Below are 18,812 nucleotides of genomic sequence, written 5' to 3'. Positions count from 1 at the left end.
TGACAGGGTGTAGCATTACACGCTATCCTATGAGTTATTTGATCATGTGTATAATGAATGATGGATGTTACCACAACCATATACCCACAAAGTGGTTTATTTCATTGTTATAAAATGGTGTTTATCTACAAAAGAAAGCCCCTTACACCAAGGACTCATTGGAGACTACTGTAGCCCCTAATAACCATTTGATTTTTAAATTACATTAATTTCCTCTCTAACTCTCATCCCCATTTTCCTTCCCCCTCCTGACTTTGCTTCCAATATGCACTTTTTCTAACTTTTTATTTATGGATTTCTTGGTGCCTTTTCAGTCACTTTTTTTTTTTGTTTTGGCGCATTCTTCTGATGCCAAAGAGAATGGTGGGAGCCCCATTATTGTAGCAGTCATTTAAAATTAGACTATAAAAGCACCCAAGATTATGCTCTGTGGACTATCCCAGAGTGGAAATGGAATGGATTTAGGCATGATCCCACAAATGACTCTATATGGGCAAGATCAGGGCCTAAGAGACCCTGCGAGGGTTTTTTATTCCTCTGTCAGTGTCTCTGATCTCCATGCTGTGGATTGACAGAAGCTGTTAATAAGAGCACCTAGTTCTTAAATAGCACTTTTCTTTCATAGATCTCAAAGCACTTTACTAAGGAGACCAATTTACAGGAAGCGAAACAAAGACACAAAGAGTGGGAAACTGACTTTGCCATATTCATCCAGCAGGTCAGTGCTAGGAATAGAACCTAGATTTCCTGTGTCCCAGTTCAATGCTCTCATCAATATACCACACATTTTTAATATATTAAAATGTATTGGACTGAAAGTCCACCTCTTAAAGAATGGTCTAATACTAATTTGCATTGTCTAATAAGTAATATCAGAGCTGTTCAGAAAACTGTTCCCCTCTCCCCTTGAAGAATTCTGACAAGCACACACTTTTTTGGTTTTCATCAAAACATTCTGCAGAAAATGTTGGCTTTTCAGTGAAACATCAAAACCCAACATCAAAAACTTTCCTCTTTTGTGACTTTTATTTTTTCTACAAAATATGAAAAAAACAATATGCAGAAAGTAGACACTTTTCCTCACAAGAAAAATTGTTTGGTTGAAAACCCAATTTTCTGTCAAAAAAGTTTTGATAGAAAATTTCCAACCAGCCCTAATAAATACTCTTTGCACAACTGGTCAAAAACGGTGAACATTTGGAATTTGAAAAAAAAAAAAAAAAAAAGAGTCAAAATTTTGACAAGCTCTAATTACATATTTTTAAAATGATCCAAAAACATACTTACTCACTGAGGGCCTAATCCAAAACTCACTGAAGTCAATGAGAGGTTTTCTACTGAATTCAGTGGGCTTTGGATCAGGCCTTTATGGCAAAACCTCTTAGTGGGGTGGAGCCCCAGCACTTACCACTGGGGAATTTTACCCCTCAGGCTTCTATCTTTTCTGTTTTCAATTGTGGTTAACTGCTTTCTGCATAGCGAATGGATAATTCAGTCACTTCCTGTTATCATCTGACTTTTCATCAATCGCAATGGGAAAATTCTGAACGAGATCAAAGTCAAAGATGTACTGGTGAGTGACAATAAAAGATGATGAAAACCTCCAATGTTTTGTTAATTTGCAATTTTACTTACAACCCTGGAGACATTTAAAACTAGACTGCATGAACTGCAATAAAGTATACATTGTAGGGAACAATCCTGTACTGTTAAGAGGATGGATGAGATGGCCTAATAGGTCTTTCTCTTTTCTAACTGCTATGATTCTACAATGGCAAATGCTATTATGTTTTCAATATGCTCCCTAGTAATCATCTGCGTAACAAGATAACATGCTTATTCGAAAATGATCTCAGTGGACTTGCATCAAAGTAAGCAGAAGACACGTTATTATACTTTTCAATGCAGTAATATGGTCAAATTCATCCGTAGTATAAATGGGGTGCAGTCATACTGAAACCAATGGAGAGTTTAAACTATATTGAAACAGTGAAGCCATCTGTCTTAGGCCTGGTCCCCACTAAGCCCCCACTTCGGACTAAGGTACGCAAATTCAGCTACGTTAATAACGTAGCTGAATTCGAAGTACCTTAGTCCGAACTTACCGTGGGTCCAGACGCTGCAGAAAGGCTCCCCCGTCGATGCCGCGTACTCCTCTCACCGAGCTGGAGTACCGGCGTCGACGGCGAGCACTTCCGGGATCGATCCGGGATCGATTTATCGCATCTAAACCAGACGCGATAAATCGATCCCAGAACATCGATTGCCTGCCGCCGGACCCTCCGGTAAGTGTAGACGTACCCTTGGATAGTTTAGACACAACAAATCCTGCATCTTGGCGGGGGGTTAGTATGACCCTGGCTGTCCCTTCTAAACCTGCAGTTCTATAATAATGTGAGGGTACATCTACACTGCAATAAAAGACCCACAGCACATCTGTGGCTGGCTTGGGTCAGAGGACTCAGGCTTGCAAGGCTCAAGTGGGTATGTCTACACTGCTATATAAACCCAGAGTTCAAACTCATGTTCAAGCCTAACCCCCCTTCCATCTACATACAAATCACACTGACCCAGGGTCCTAGGACCCCATGAGGGTGGATGGTCTGAGTCAAGCCAGGATCCAAGGTTCAAGCCCTATTGCTTTGCAATGTAGAAGACCCAGCTCCAATGGACTCTGTAAAGGCTTACAGTCATTTGCATTTGTTTTGTAACCACATTTTTATGCAAATGTACAACATTCAGCTAAATACCAACAGATTTGGTGCCCAGTAAATAGAGATACTTTTGTTTTAGTTTGGAAGGAAAGGAATAAGTTTCCTTAAGGTTTTCTGAAAAGCTGTCTTAGTCAGCTAATCTGGAGAAGTTTGACCAGTTAAAAAGTTATCACTTCTTATCAAGAAATGTCTTTAAAAATAAATTGATAAGAAATATTTCCTCGCATAAGGAAATTATGTTTTGTATTCTGCAAGCAGTTGAACTACTAGAATTTTGTCCTCATTTTTGGTTACTTCTTCAGAGATATTCACTTTTTAACATTATAAGAACCTGTCACTAATCTATGTAGATCTATACCCCACCCAGCTGCATTTTCTTTTCAAACTGCTCTTCTCCAACAGTATGATTCTTTGTTCACTATACCTCTGTATCCATTTTATAAGATTCAGCTCAGATCTGGTCAGGTCACTGACCTGAAATGATTTGATTGACTGAGGGACTAGACATGGCTCCTTGCTGATGCTTCCCTAGCACAAAGCTTTGAACTTGATCCTGACTTGGTGATGAAGTGCTGGAGACCTTGTTTGTATAGATCCTCCTTACACTGGAACACCTCTGATGTCTGACGTTCTTCCACCTCCAGGCCAGCCTCCTCTTCTACAATGGCTAAATTGCTGCAGGACTCTGTCTGAAGTGGTATGAGGAGTAGTTTAAAGATAAGGCAGCAGAATTCCCTCTGATGTTGTAATGCTCCTATCCATGCTCATGCTGCCAGCACCTCTGTTGTGTTCCTGGTCTGATTTGCAGGAGCTCTGGGCAACCTCTTTATTTGGCTCCCTCTCTCTGGTACAGGGCACTGGCTGTTAATATGGTGTCTAGGATTCACCACATGCACTACAAGCAAGTGGCTGGACAAGCCTCACCAGCTGCTATAGCTTCCTCCTCTTCATGGCCTGAGTGTGGAGGGAATGTTCCATACTTCCCCACTTTCCCTCTGCCAAGCACTGACCACCAGTTGGCACCCTTGGTTCAGGAGGATGAAATCCAGCATAGTCCAAACCAGTAGCCAATGAGCAAGCCAGTCAGGCATTCCGATACCATGGAGATGGGTGCACTGTAAGAACCAGAACAGAGTAGATGGACTGGTTCCTAAATCCAAATGTAGTGGTATTTTGGAGAATCTTGCCACTCCTGCAACAGGAGCATTATTAGAGGATTCAAAGTAATAGGAGAATCATCTGTATTAATACTGTTTGGTGAACAGCAACCAAGATCAAAACTAGGCATCGTACATAGGGTTGTGAACAATGGTACTGTTACCTCCTGTTTAAAGATACTTTCATAATTACTTACCAAGACGGCTATACAGCCACAGGCCCAGACAGTAAGGGTACCCCAGGCACATTGACATGACCTGTGGCTGAACTATGATCAACTAAAATTGTGTCAATGAGGGGTAGGCTCATCATATGGCTTTGGCAGTGTCACACTGAGCTACAGTGCGCATTTCATGCAGTGTGGGCCTAGCTTACATTGTTCCCTAGGTGGGAGGGGTTGCTGTACTTGCATGGGATGGAAATCTTTTGAACAATTCACATGCAGGATCCACAAAGGTGTTAACGTTCCTGTGTTTATCCCTCAAAAAAATGGTGGGTTTGGGGTTTTGTTTTGTTTTTTCAGATCAGAGACCACCTCAACAGTTCAAGTGAACACCATTGGTGTCCTGAATGTTTCTTGTCATAGATTAGTCCATGTCAGGATACACGATGCCGGGCCCTGGTTCTCATTGAGCATGCTGCCACCGCATTTTGTCATGTTTACCCTTCTTTTAGGCTGGGCATTGTTAGAACTCAGGAATCCCAGCTGGGCTTTAGTTTGGATATTTTTATGCCTCTGCTGGCACATGGCACAGACCTGCTCCTCCCTCATCTCTGGTTTGAAACTGGAAAATACATTTTGGCTCCCCAGGACACAGTCCTTGTGCTCTTTAGTGAAAAATGATTGCAAGAATAAGGGTCGAAGGACTTCTAATCAGAATCAAAAGGGATTGAATAGAGTTACTGCCTGTTATTGTTTCATCCTCCTGTCACTTCCTCCCAATCCTGTCATGGATCAGACCAGGAAAAATACTACCCGGGAATTGAGAATACTTATATGAGCCCTTGGGAGTAGAAAGAACAGGAGTACTTGTGGCACCTTAGAGACTAACAAATTTATTAGAGCATAAGCTTTCGTGGGCTACAACCCACTTCTTCGGATGCACCTTGGGAGTAGAGCACACCTGCAAATACTAATCCTGGATTCTACCAGCCTGATGGTTCGCATCTCAGTTGTGTGGGATATGTTCAGCCTAGGCATTCATTGTTGTCTTAGGGAATTTTTGGCAACTAAACTGTTAGCTTCATCTGTGATGGGTATTGGATAATCACCACAGAGGAATTAGATTAAATGCCCATCTGGGAAACGAGAGAGAGCAGAGATTTATTTAAACTCTAATCCAGTTAGTGGGGTTGGAAAGGGAAAAACATTTAACTCCCAGGTGTTACAATCAAGTGCTACCACAGGAATCCAAACTGACAGGCATTGGGGTGATTTCTCCTATTACAGGTGCCCAGTTCCTGAGCATGAAGAACATCCAGCCAGTACAACATAGGTTGAGAGACATCTAAGCAACGTGAGATCCAATTATAAGATGAAGTCCCATGGGGACCTACAATATGCTTCTATTGCAAGAATTATCTCCTGGTTTGTAAGGTGATCTATCTTAATTACTGTAGTGAATAATGTCACCTGTTTAATTCAATTATATTGCCACTTTCCCACAACCTTGCAGTACATTACACAGGATAAATGTGTATTCAGGGGGATTCTCTAGCATTCACTCTAGCCCTAAAGACAGGGTGTGTTTTGGGAACCCAGATGGTAGGATGAAGTTTTTGCAGGAATCTTGTCAGCAGAGTCCCTTGGCACCAACACTTACTGTGTCACCAGCTTGCAAAGGAACTTTGAAGGGTCAGCTTTTCTATATAGCTGCAAGGGATGGTTTACTACTTCTTGCCCACCCAACTTTCACTCATCTATATGCAGTTTCTCTCCTGGGCTGAATTTAAAGTACATAAATCATTCATTTTCCTTTTGACCGCTGTATACATGCTGCTATTTACTATGGCTTAACTGTGTTCTCCATATGCTTTGAGGTTTGATGAGTCATTCTGATATCTGTAGCAAGCTCATTACTTTTATACTTCATTATGAACAAGATGTATGTGATACTTTAGTTGCGATTTTTTTGTTTCTGCAATGGATAATCTTTGCAGGGGGCTTAGTTTAAGTGCTCTTGCAGGACATGGTGAAAGAGGAATGGAAATTTATTTATGCTCTAATCCAATTACTGGAGAGGGGGAAATTTTTTAACTCCTGGGGAGGGGGATGGAATCACTAGCATTGCCAGCAGTGGTTCCCCTCCTTGGAATACCAAATTCCTCAGCACGAGACATAAGTGATTGGTGTAGCAGAGATAACATGTCTGGCATCTAGGCTGATGCAGATCCAATTACAGAATGATGAAGGTTCGACTTACAGGAGATTATGGCTAGCCCTGTGGAGGCAAAAGTCAAGAAAGAGCCAGCCAGCAAATCTAAGCCAGTACATAGAGGGAGCTCCAACAAGTGCTTCATCAGAGCTTCTGATTCTCCAGGACAATCCCTCTACATCCTAACTCCTACTAACTGTACCTTCCACCAGAATTCAGGTCATGAGTTAAAAGCACAGCCTGGGCCTTAATCTGAAAGGTGTTTCTGAAGGCCTCTCTCTGTTTTAAACTGCTTTTCACCATGGTGTCTGTCTATAACGATCATGAAAATTTTGACCTCTTTAATTCAATAAAGCTGCAGCCTTCCTACCACTTTTCATTAAACTACCTGTGTTGTGTGCTCCTTCAGGTGTGTCCGCTTCAGCTAGGATTACCAAATAAATCATTTACAGAGCTATCCAAGGCAAGCTATGAAAAAAGAGTTCCTTGTCTCTCAAAGGTCACCTGAGAAAAAACTAAGGGCCTGAGGCTAAGCTCAAAGGTTTTTAACATCCCGTTCTGGAGCTTCTAAAATATAAAGCTACAAAGCAGTGGCTACAACATTTTTACAATACACATATATTAGGAGATTTTCAACTAACATTGTCTAATTGGCGAGGCAAGTAGTTAGAACTGTAATCAGAGAAGGCTGCCAGATCTTTGTAATAAAGTGATGACCTAAAGTCTAAGCCAGCCTTGTCAGATATAATTTGTAAGCCAAATTTGTCAACTAGTCAGAATGCCAGACAGTCCACTATCCATTTTCATCATACCAGTACAAATCATAGACACAGAATATCAGGGTTGGAAAGGACCTCAGGAGGTCATCTAGTCCAACCCCCTGCTCAAAGCAGGAAAAATCAATAGTCAGTGATTTCTAGGCTGTAGGGAAAGGAGCAATGTATCCTGCAGATGTGTAGTGAGGCAAGAGGGTTAAATCCAAGTGATTTTAACTGCCAGGCAAATGCAGTAATTTCCCAGAAATGTACTGCCTGGAATTTATTATTGCTATCATTATTCAGAAATGGAAATTTTAAAATATTATGCAAAAAGGCCATACCCAGCCATTTACGGAACAAAATCATCTACACCTGTCTGATGTCATAGGCATAATCAGAAAGCTTGGACCAAAAAGAAAAGAAGCTGCTTCTAATGCCAGCATAAAATGAATAGTAGTCCTACTCTAAAATGGCAGCTTTATACCACAGCCCCTCACCTGTGAAATCATCCAATCAGTGACTGGCATTGTCTAGACATGCCAATCACAATGAACCTGGCAAATGCTTACCTGTTTGAGGGCAGGAAATGGATTTAATAGTTACACCTACTGACTGATTCATTAACTTAAAACAATGTTATAGGCAAGGTGCTACTCATGCATTAGACACTCATTGGGACAAGGCGAGGAAGGAACGTGTTGCTGCTGGAGCCTCCCAGTAGGAATTCTGGGGCACTCAGAGAAAGCAGGCATTATACTCACAACCAGGGTCTGGCCTATGTTTGTGCAAGGACACAAAAAATGGGTGACTTTTTGCACCAGCGTCCCTGTGTACCAAGGTCTGGCCAGAATCTGCCCAGGCTGTTGCAGTGCTTTCCCAAAATCTCTGTTCCGAATTATCATCCCTCATCCTCTATAGCCTATGTTTTGTAAAACAGCAGAGTGAAGATCTAAAAGGAGAGACAATAATCCCATGCGATCTATCCGATGCTGTATTGTCTTTCCGTCTGTGCACTTCACAAAGACAACTGTGAAATGGCTCATGCAGTATTATTGGGCTGGTTTATAATCTGTTTCCAGAGGCTTTCCATTCAATGTAGAGAAAGGCTCCCTGGTGAGAAAGTCTGCTATGTCCTTCTAGTGAATTTGAGATAGAGCATCTGCAGTGAATATCCAACCAAAACCTTCTCTATGATGTTACCTTTATCTCTTCAGTTTTGGCACACCGCCAGCTTTCAACAACTAAACTGTTTTCTCAGCCATTTCCCCAAAAAGATTTGAGTGGTTCAACAACGTATGGAATGAGTAATCATTTTAATGTAACAGTAGGAGGATAGCACTCCTAGAGAACTCTAGGATCTTGTCTGTTACGCCCCACTAGAAATCAGTATTGGTTTGGTATGCCAGTTTGCACATATAAAATATAAAAACACAATTAGTCAGTATTGTTTGCATAACTTTCATTTTATAGCTCAAGTGTATCTTTATATTGGTAATCTACTTGTAACTGTAGTCCTTATGATCATTTGAGCCCATCAGAAAAAGAAGTAGTTATTGATCTGTTCTCTTAAGTTGTACAGATCTTCAGAACCCTTCTATTGAATTGATTAGACTTCAGTAGGAGTGGTATTTCCTTTGTCTTAATCAAAAATATCCTAAGTATACTAAGTAATTCTATTATATGATCCACCAAGTAATTATATGAAGTGGATTGAGAGTAGAACAGAAACACTAGTTAACCCTTTGCAAATATTGAAAACAAAGCTATCAAGATCTATTTCTGACACAAGAGCAAAGTAAAGCACTATTTCTATCAGTCTGATACATGCTCTGTTTTCCATGTCATGAGGGGTTTTCTTTTGGGTGCGGGGGGGGGGGGGGGGGATAAATTATGTAAGAGAAACGGCTAAAATCCAAAACTGGAACAGTGATGATAGACACATCAAAGGACCTGATCCTGCACATATCAAAGACAACTACAAAACTTCCATGGGCTACAGTGGGAACAGCATAAGGCCATTTAACCCCAAATAAGAGGTGAGCAGCATGCCGCATGAAACAAATGCACAAACTCTCCCCTCCGTCACAAAACACTAAGCAGTGGATTGTAGGAAACAGGCTTTGTAGGTGTGCTGTCCTAGATACACATGTCGGGGCTCACAATTCTCTTCCCTTTCTCTTGCAGTGTTGTAACATGTTGCCATTTGTGCAAAGCTCTCTTATTGCTCAGCTTTCTAGGGCTCAGAGCGGTTGATGTCTGGAGGTAGATGCAATCTCTCATTGACAGTGAATCTTATTCTGCTGCTGTACTATGTATGAAAATCCTATTGGCTCCAATGGGAATTCTGCATGTAGAGTGAATGCATAATCAGGCCCAGTTTTCTCTGAATATCCACCATGAGATTTGAAAATTTCACCAGACTCAATGTAAAATAATTTATAATGACTGATAATGCACCAGATTTAGTAGGCACTTATTCCTCCAGAGTACTAAGGCCCAGTTTTGTGTGTTGGAAATTGTTAAAGGACTTAGTGACCCTTCTTCCCACTTTAACAGTGTAAACTCCCGGCTCTCCACCCAGCCTTCTGGCTTTGTGGATGGCAGTCTAAGGTGCCTATCTCTCCCCATTCGTTGTATAGGGAGCCTATGCACCTGACTCAGCTTTATGGATAGCAGAATTGTTTGTTCCTGTGATTTTCTAGATGCCTATGACTTAGGGTCATTATGTTCAGAGTTGCAATCCCTAAGGCCCTTCATAGATCCCATCCCACACTGGTGTCTTCTCTGACACCCTCCAAATCTCAATTAACACCCCCTTCTGGCAGTGGAGGATTAATGCATGGACCTATGGGGCCTGTGCTCAGGGACCCTGGACAATTTGGGGGCCTGCACAGGAGCGCCAGAACCTGGGTAGAAGTGGGGAGGCCACAGCTGCCGGAACTGTGGCCCTGCTCTCCGCTCCTCTTCTTCCACTGGGGCACCACCTCCTGGCCAGGCCAGAAGCCGGAACCGGGCAGTGGTAAGAGCCACCCTGGGAGCCCAGGCTACTGTGGGGAGCCAAGGACCCTCCACCTGCCCTGCATGGGAGCCAGGGGACCTGAGATCAGCACCCAGCCCATGTCCCCACACCTCTGGGTTCTGGGTGTAGGGGGCCCAAATGTTTTTTTTTGCTCGGTCCCATAAATTTTAATCTGCCTCTGTCTTCTGGAATCTACTTTAAAACTTCTTCCCTTAACCAGCTATTTCCCCTCAGGCTTAGCAAATTTCGGAGAAGGTACACATTGTAAAGTAATGTCTCTGAAAGGGAAAAGAATACTGTACTAATTTAAAAGGCATTCCATACACATATGGTGCTGTATAAATTATTAGTTGAAATAATCATATTTAATGATTTGCTAATGACTAACATATTTGCACTAGTAGCAAACCTTGAAAAATTGCAGCAGAGGTCATCTAAAAGTATAATTGTCCAACAGTAAATGAAACAAGACTAGCAGGTATGTACCAATATGAGTGCTACTGCAGTAATACAGTAAATCTGTCCGAGAAGATTATATTTACTTTTATTTACTTAAATTATTTGCTGTGGTTAATTTTTCTTTGCTAAACTCTTGGTCACACACAGAAATCATTCTTAACTTAGAATACCACAGAGTCATCTCTTCTCCCTCATCTATGGCTTCTATTCTTTTTGGAAAACTAATCCAACTAAACGTTACTCCAAGCCTTCCAGTACCATTTTATTCAATCACTTTCCCTATAACTTGGCCACTGTAGCCTTCTTCACCTCACCTTCCCAGATCTAGAGATGCTATATGTAAGTCATATTCTAAACTACAGATCCTACATGTATATCATATACTAATTAGCAGAGAAGAATTTTGGCACCTCTGTGTAACAGGTGTTATACGGATTATATAGTATTGTTTCTGAAAACAAGCACAGTTCACATAATCTAAGGCTCACAGCAGAAGGCCTTTACCTACTTACTATTTTAGTAGGGAAAACAGATGTTTCCTGGTTATTGGATACTTTGGACCCAATTCAGCCCTACTATAAATGGGTACAATTCCCTTTGAAATGAAGGAAAGTTGTGCCGGCTAATGCCCAACGTGAATTCAGTATTTTCAGCCAACTCTCGCCCTGGTGCAAGTAGATGACATTCTATTGAAGGTAACAGCTGCCCTAGCTTTATATCAGGGCTGAAAATGGCCGTTAGCCTTTACAGAATCATTCAAATCAAGAACAAAAATCTGGCTTTAGTTTAGGAATTCTGAATCTCTCTCATGGACAGGAGATTCAAGGGTGTTGTCCCTGGGGAATTTATTTATTTATTTTTACACTGGAGTGTCCCCCCTTTGAAGTTGAGTTGAAAGCCAAGCTGTTGCTTATATTAAAACACATAAAGTACAGTAACCATGACCCTTTGACTCCCAGCAATTTAAATTCTAACATCAATTGCAAACTGCTGAAACCTTTATGAGGATGTGCGATATATGTCTGAATTAAAGCTCCAACACTGCCCCTATTCGTAACACCACTTAGCTGGCCAAAATCTCTACAAAAGTCAGATGTGAAAAGTAAATGAAGGGCAGGTCCAGCATCAGGGCAGGAGAGACTTGTGCTGCTCTGTGAAAACCTAAGAAGCAAGGGGCACACTGGGGCTCCTTTCCTTTGGTCTCGTGGAGAACAGATAAATAAATTAATGGAGATATCCTATCTCCTAGAACTGGAAGGGACCCTGAAAGGTCATTGAGTCCAGCCCGCTGCCTTCACTAGCAGGACCAAGTACAGATTTTGCCCCAGATCCCTAAATAGCCCCCTCAAGGATTGAACTAACAACCCTGAGTTTAGCAGGCCAATGCTCAAACCCCTAAGTTATCCCTGTGTCTTGGTGGGGATAGGATCAATCTTCAGGACGCCAGGTCAGGCCTCCACCCCTCAGGATACGAGAGTTGTTTGTATCCTGGGGCGGTGTGGGGAGGGAATAGAGAATAAGGCCTCAGGCTAGCAGTCTGGTGGACTTTACCTTTCTATGCATGTCTCCCTCTGACTGACTGTAGAAAAGGGCATTCATGGTGGCTATTGTGGGGAATGAATGTTTTACTCTACCAGCTGGGGAAGGCCACCACTCTGTTTCTGGGGGCTTGCTTTGGGGAAGTACATATGGAGAAAGTGATAACTCTCCAGATTAACAAGGGCAGACTCTGAAGCCTGTTGGCAAACAGCAGAATTCAATAAAATGTGGCTTAGAACTATAGAATAATATTTAACCTCAGACCTTGACAACAGCATCTCAAACTTCTATTTTTTCTGTAAAATCTCAACCCACTCCCAGCAATGGAGCTATTCCTTACTTGTGCTGCAGTTGCCATGTGCCAGTAGACAGGGATGTAATGGAGACAGTATTCCTTAGGCTAATATATTCTGCTGTTGCAGTTAACTTTCAGGACAAAGCAAGAAAAAACAAAAGGCTAAAGAAAGGAAAATTCAGAAGGGTCTACGGTCCATCGAAAGGATTAACTTGGTCTCCTGGGTGTGATTCGCTATGCTGATCTGAAAGACTAAGAAGACTTGGGGCTGTGGTGGCTGCCAACCTGCTAAGCCCCTTAGAAGCCTGAATTGGCATATAGCTCATCCTCTCCTGAATTACTTGCTCCATCTGTGTTTGCTTGTGTCCACACTGACAGCTGCCTGCCATCTTGGCAAGAAATCAATGCAATCTGAGATTTCGCAGTAGACGTATAGCGTGTGTACACTCAAAAGCACACAGCACTAAGGCTAACAAAGCTGTTATTCAACCAGTTTAGTAAAAGAAAGGGCTCCACGTATCCAGGTATGCAAAATAAATCATTGGGGTGCTTGAATCTATTTGCACAACGGTAACTGAACAGGTATTGATTCACACAAGTTAGTGTCAAGTACTAAAGACTTCCATATTTACTAACTTTCAGTTGATTAAAAATTACACAGATATACATTGTTGCATGAAAAAAAAAAAAGAAGTTTGGCATACTCAAGCTATTTTGTTTTTGGAGAGGGGACTATCTCAATCTTGAAGCTGAATAATGTTATCATAAGCAAGAGGAGATGGAAAATTCACTGTCTTTGAGCTTCAATCATAATAAATGCAGTGATGACAATAGCATGTTTTGTTATATTCACAGAGAAGATAGGTGCCTGTTGAGTGATTAATTTGAGAAAAATCAAAAGCTTGGGCACAGGTGTTAAATCTACAATACCCATCACATGATCAAAATGTGGTTAATGGATTGCAAAGTTCTACAGCTGGAATTGGCCAAATGTTGCCATTAGTAATGTGCCAAGAGTTAACACTATTGTGAAATTACGGCCTTGCCAGAGTTTACCAAACTGGCTTCAGCCCACCTGCATTGTTTCCCCAAAAGGGTCCCCAAAAACAGAAACATAAGGAAGAGAAAATACATGTAAACAAAAATCTAACTTTGATGTTTCTGCAAATTTTCTGGGGAGTGTCGATGGCTCCTTATGCACTGAGGCTTGTGTATGCACATCATACATTATATTTTCTCATACATAGTCATAGACCAGCTCAGCATGCTGCATATGCTGTGATCACATATGCACACTGTATATGCCACAGTCTGTTCCATATGTGCATGCAACAGGGGATTAGGAAGAAAGAATAAAAATATGAGTAAATCAAATCGTGCTACATTGTGTAGTATTCCGTTAGGGCTCCGTCGTGCCATTTAGGCTCAGCCCAGAGTTGGGGATGGTGCAAAATGCCTCCTGGGCTCTCTGCTGCCCAGTGGGAATGCACACACTGCTACACTCCTTCACGGGGTACAGCATCCTCCCACCCCATCCCTGTGTGGCTGGCCAGCTCCACTGGAGCCATAGCCCTCCTTCTCCTTGGAAGGGCTGTGCACTCTGAAAGCAGTAGCGAGGCAGCAGGCCCTGTGCTCCCCTAAGCATAAGGATTGCAATTATGCTTGTCCTGGTCTTGGGCCATGCAAGTTTAGGGGAGGCTCTTTTTTCTTTCTCCCTCCACTGCACATCCCCATAAGGACTAGACACACTTCGGCTCTTAGTGAGTTAAAAGGGCATATGAGTGAACGAGTCCGTCACCGACAAGGGGCCTAGTTCACTCTAGGGTCTACTCTGACAGATCTTCCAGAAGGCATCTGGTAGTGGATAGTCCACCATGAGGTGTCTTCCATTAGGACCCACAACCATTCAGCACCACTGGAAAAAAAAGTGTGTGGTGCTGAGTGGGATGAGGTATAGCCCGGGCAGTGGAGATGTGCTGAATCAGAGTGTGGTTTCTGTCGGCATTTGCAGCTCCCTGTGCCAGTGGGGTTGAATGTCGCCCACTGTAAATACTGCATGGTATGTTATGATAATGCATCTGAAGAGGTTGAGTTTTATGTGCTGCTTATTAATAAATGATAGCACTCCACTGGTTTTCAAACAGTTCAGCAGGAGTTCACTGCCTCTAGCCTCAGCCTTTAGAAGATGTAATATTATTTATTTATTTTGGGATTTGTAAAATGCACCCATGACACTCTCTGCACACAGAAAACTTTAAAACAATTTACATAGTTAATTGACAAAACGTCAACCTAGATAGATTCCCACCCTTGAGTGCTGCTTCATACAGTATGTTTCCAATTCCTGCAGTTAGCCCCTTCAGGCAAAAAGCTGAGTAAATAGACTGGCCTTTTACCATGCCTTGAAGGTCAACAAATTCAGTCTGTCAAATGAATGGGTGATGTGAATTCCAGAGCTACGGACCCTCCACCAACAATATTCTGCCTTCCGCCCCCAGTCAATTTTTCATGTCTCCTTATAAAGCTCATGCACAGTAGATAGACATACGGAGGTTAATCCTTATTACTAGTGACACTGGAAAAGCTTATGACAGATGCACACTGGGTCCCTTTTGGAAGACTGCACATTATGGAGATGATGGGGAGGATATTTTGAGCAAAACTGCCAGGAAGCTTAAAAACTGTATTAGGAAAAAAGACTGTGCTTTTGCACTACATGTTTCATTTAATAAACCCCTAAGCCTCAAGGTAGGGGAATGTACAGTATTTGAGCAGATAATCTATGTAACAAATTAACCTCTGAAAAGAACCTCAACAGTTATGCTATTCACTAAGCTGTATCATGTTTTTTATTCAATAACTAAGCCCCATATCCCCAATAAAAACACTTGATTACTCAAATACCCTCTAACTAAAACTGCTGGTGCTCCCCGTTACACTCAGTAAGTTATATTTCTGCAGTGAGGCAGACACGTGAGCTCTCCTACTTGTGGACTCTGTATCCACCTTTGCATAAAGAGCATGCATCACTAGGCTTCCTCTCGCACCACCCTATCTCCATATAACTGTGAGTTACTGACCTGAATCATCAGCCTTCCAGACAGAAGAGATATAGGACAAGCCACTGCCCTATGGGCTGGTGACACTGGTAAGAACAGCATGCATCCACACAGCAGTGGGGCAGGATTCTAACTCAGCAGGATTCGCGGAGCCCTAGCTAGGCAATGGGGCCCAACTAACATGCTTCACAACACGCCACAGCCCCAAGGGGGTATGGTCTGATGTTTTGAAGATAAACCTGACCTACTTGGCTCCCAAGTGAATGGCAGGTGTGGGGGTAGGGACTGAAAAAGGGGTCGGCAGCACACACGGATTCTTTTTGCAACAGCAGTAGGAGCATGCCTGAGCAAGTTTCCCACGGAGCCATTCTTCGCTGCACTGGCAGGATAGGCCTTAGGCCCTCTGTTCATCTCCTATTGCTCCACTTCCCCCCCATGCCTTAAGTGGCAAGGAGCAATAAGGAAAGAATTGACACTTGGTGCTGCAAACCTAATTTGAATCCCTGAAGATTTGCATTTGGCGGTAAGTTATCTAACAAAAGGGCAATAAAAGTAGTTTCTCTGCCCTGCAAGTGAAGGTCTGCCCCAGAAAAGGTCAGTATGGTGTGCATAAATTGTGTGAATGTATGGGCCAGCAGGCCTCAGCGTGTCAAACAAATGCCAATTCCAAATCAAATGGAACTCGTTCATTATAAATGAAGCTTTGTAGGAAGGTGGTTTCATACTTTGTTCATTAACAATATATACTGTACACGACTCTGCTACAGCCTGGGTAAATGGTTTCAGCTTATGAGCTGGAAGGACGATCTAGTCAAACTTTTGGGCAAAAATTCAACCTTCCTGTTCAGGCTGGGCTCAGTCTAACCAAAGGAAGCAAGAAGGGGAAAGGAATGTGGTTGCCTGGGTCAAAGTTCAATGTAGAATGAGGAGCAGTTCTTGTTGAAACTCCCTCTTCTGTTATACAGCTTGTAATAGTATATTTATTTTCTTTTAAAAGGGTATTTTTGTGGTACTTCCTTGATGAAAGCACAGTTTGAAATGGCTCTATATACCAGACTAGTCTAGACAGAGATGCAAAATAAAAATAAATAAAAAAAGGAGAGAAGCCACTTTGAAGTCTCCTTACCTTCCATCTCTTCTCATCTGCTGGACAAAATATGATGCATATTGTTTTCTGTAAAATGTTTGCTTCAGGAAAATATTTTTTCTAGGTAATCATCCAAAACACAATATAATCATCCAAAATTCACTGGGGTTTTGGTTTAGATCCCATCCCTACTATCTCCAAAGTTCAGGAATATCTAGATAGTGGGAAGGTCTAATTTTCTCTTGTTTAAGCCAGTGTAAATCAGGAGTAACTCAGCAAAAGTCAATGAATTTACACCAATATAAAACCAATGAAAGTGGGATCAAAAATAGGCCCAGGTTTCTCATAATCATTTTCTTAGGCTCCAATCCTGGAAAGACCTACTTATACTCATGCTTAACTTTAAATACAGGCATAATTGTAGTAGATTCAAGTCTTCTCAGCATGTAGGCTTAAGACAGTAACTCATCTATAATAAATAACAGATACATTGGACCTTAGACCTGTCACTGGTTCAAAGCTGACTATTGACTGTCCTGACTTTGAACTAGTGTAATGTTGAGAGAGAAGTTCCACATTGGCATTAAAAGAAGGAAACATTCTCTGGCAGATTGTTTTGTTTTGTTTTTTTAAAGGCAGCTGTTTGAAGCTGATCAGAAGTTTGGAATGTTAGAGACTGATTAGTGGGCAGAGTGCAGGTGAAGCAGTTAAAGGTGTCTGATAAATGATGTTTCTCACATGACTACCATTACCACACATTTGTTTTCTCTCTTTCTCTGATCCATAATTACAGATGGACTTTAACCAAAACTCCAAATTTGAACAGTCCTAAACTGTCAGGTCTTGGAATCTGTATCTGGAAAATAAAATGTTGCATCTCTGGCTCACCTCTAATACAAACATGTCTATCCAGATATATATATCCAAGTTCAATTGCCATGTATAAAAGATCTCTTTGTAGAGAAGATTTCCTAAATTGTACTATAGTCTAAACAATCATTGAGTGAACACACTGAGGTCTTTTCATTTTAGCGGGAATCAACTTAGTGGGCAAGAAATGCATCTAATTGTTACGCTAGTTTCCATGTCAGCAAAATAACAAATGTACGGTATAATGGAGGAGGGGGAACTTACTTTTTGTTTGTTGAGCAGGTGCTACATTAACTATCCCATGGAACTTTCTCAAGTGTATTTGGAGCCAGTTGGAAAGTAGCCAAGAGCAAAACTTCCATTTGGTCCTCTAGACATCCAGCTGTGCAGCTGTAATGCCCCAATAAGCAGCTGAGGCAGTGAAGACACTGACACCTTGTCACTTCTCCTTCAACCATTTCTAACATCCCTTCCCCACCCCCCCACCCCCAAAAAAAACAACCCAGGAACTGCCTTCCCCCCACTACACACACAACCCAGCTGTAGGGTGACCAGACAACAAGTGTGAAAAATTGGGAGGGGGGTGGGGAGTAATAGGCGCCTATATAAGACAAAGCCTTGAATATTGGGAGTGTCCCTATAAAATCGGGACATCTGGTCACCCTACCCAGCTGCCAGATATGCCTATCAGTCCATGTTAGACTAAGTGCAGCCACAGACCAGGGTGATACCAAGTTAACATGGTTCTCTGGTGATTATTGCATTCAGCACATCAGAGGATGGAAATAAGTTTGCACACATGCTAAAAGGGGCTGCATAAGCAACACAATGACAGGCTTTGTTGTAAAGAAATGATTTGGCCTGCCAAGCAACTGCCATCCTGCTGGAAGCCAGGGTCTGTATTTAATAGTAGTGCATAGAAAACTTAGCCACTGATTACAGTGAAGCACTCAGAGGGAGAGAGGTTTATTGCCATTAGAAGAGATCCTATAGGCATCCAGTGTGATCTATCCTTTTCAGTTTGCTCTGAAGGTCGATATGGTAGGACTATTTTTGAGCAGGGTGGAGACTGAGCTCCAAAGCAAAGGGATCCTCACTGCAAATCCCCTGCCAGCTGCTTCCCCCTATATATAAGTGGGGCTACACCTCACATCCCTTCTGGTTCCACTGTGGCATAATGAATGGCACAGGGAGAGAGGTGGGCTCATCTATTTAAGTGCCAGTCTGTTTAGGGATTTGTAAATCAAAAACCTATTTTTGGTCAAAAGTCTGCCCTGGTGGCATTTAAAAAAAAAATCCAGAATGAGGAACACAACAAAAACTAAGCAGACAAGGAAGAGAGGGTGCAGGTAATTACAGTAATTTATCATCGTTTCATTGACTTCAGTTTCAAGACTCAGCATTTCTGCGGTAGTGATAAGGTAGGGTTACCATATGTGGAGTGTCCCAAAAGAGGACACTCCACGGGGCCCCGGCCCC

This window comes from Terrapene carolina, unplaced genomic scaffold (assembly GCF_002925995.2).
Source record: "Terrapene carolina triunguis isolate 2854851 unplaced genomic scaffold, T_m_triunguis-2.0 Scaffold42, whole genome shotgun sequence".
In the NCBI taxonomy this organism is placed as follows: Eukaryota; Metazoa; Chordata; order Testudines; family Emydidae; genus Terrapene; species Terrapene triunguis.
This window is presented reverse-complemented; position numbering follows the sequence as displayed.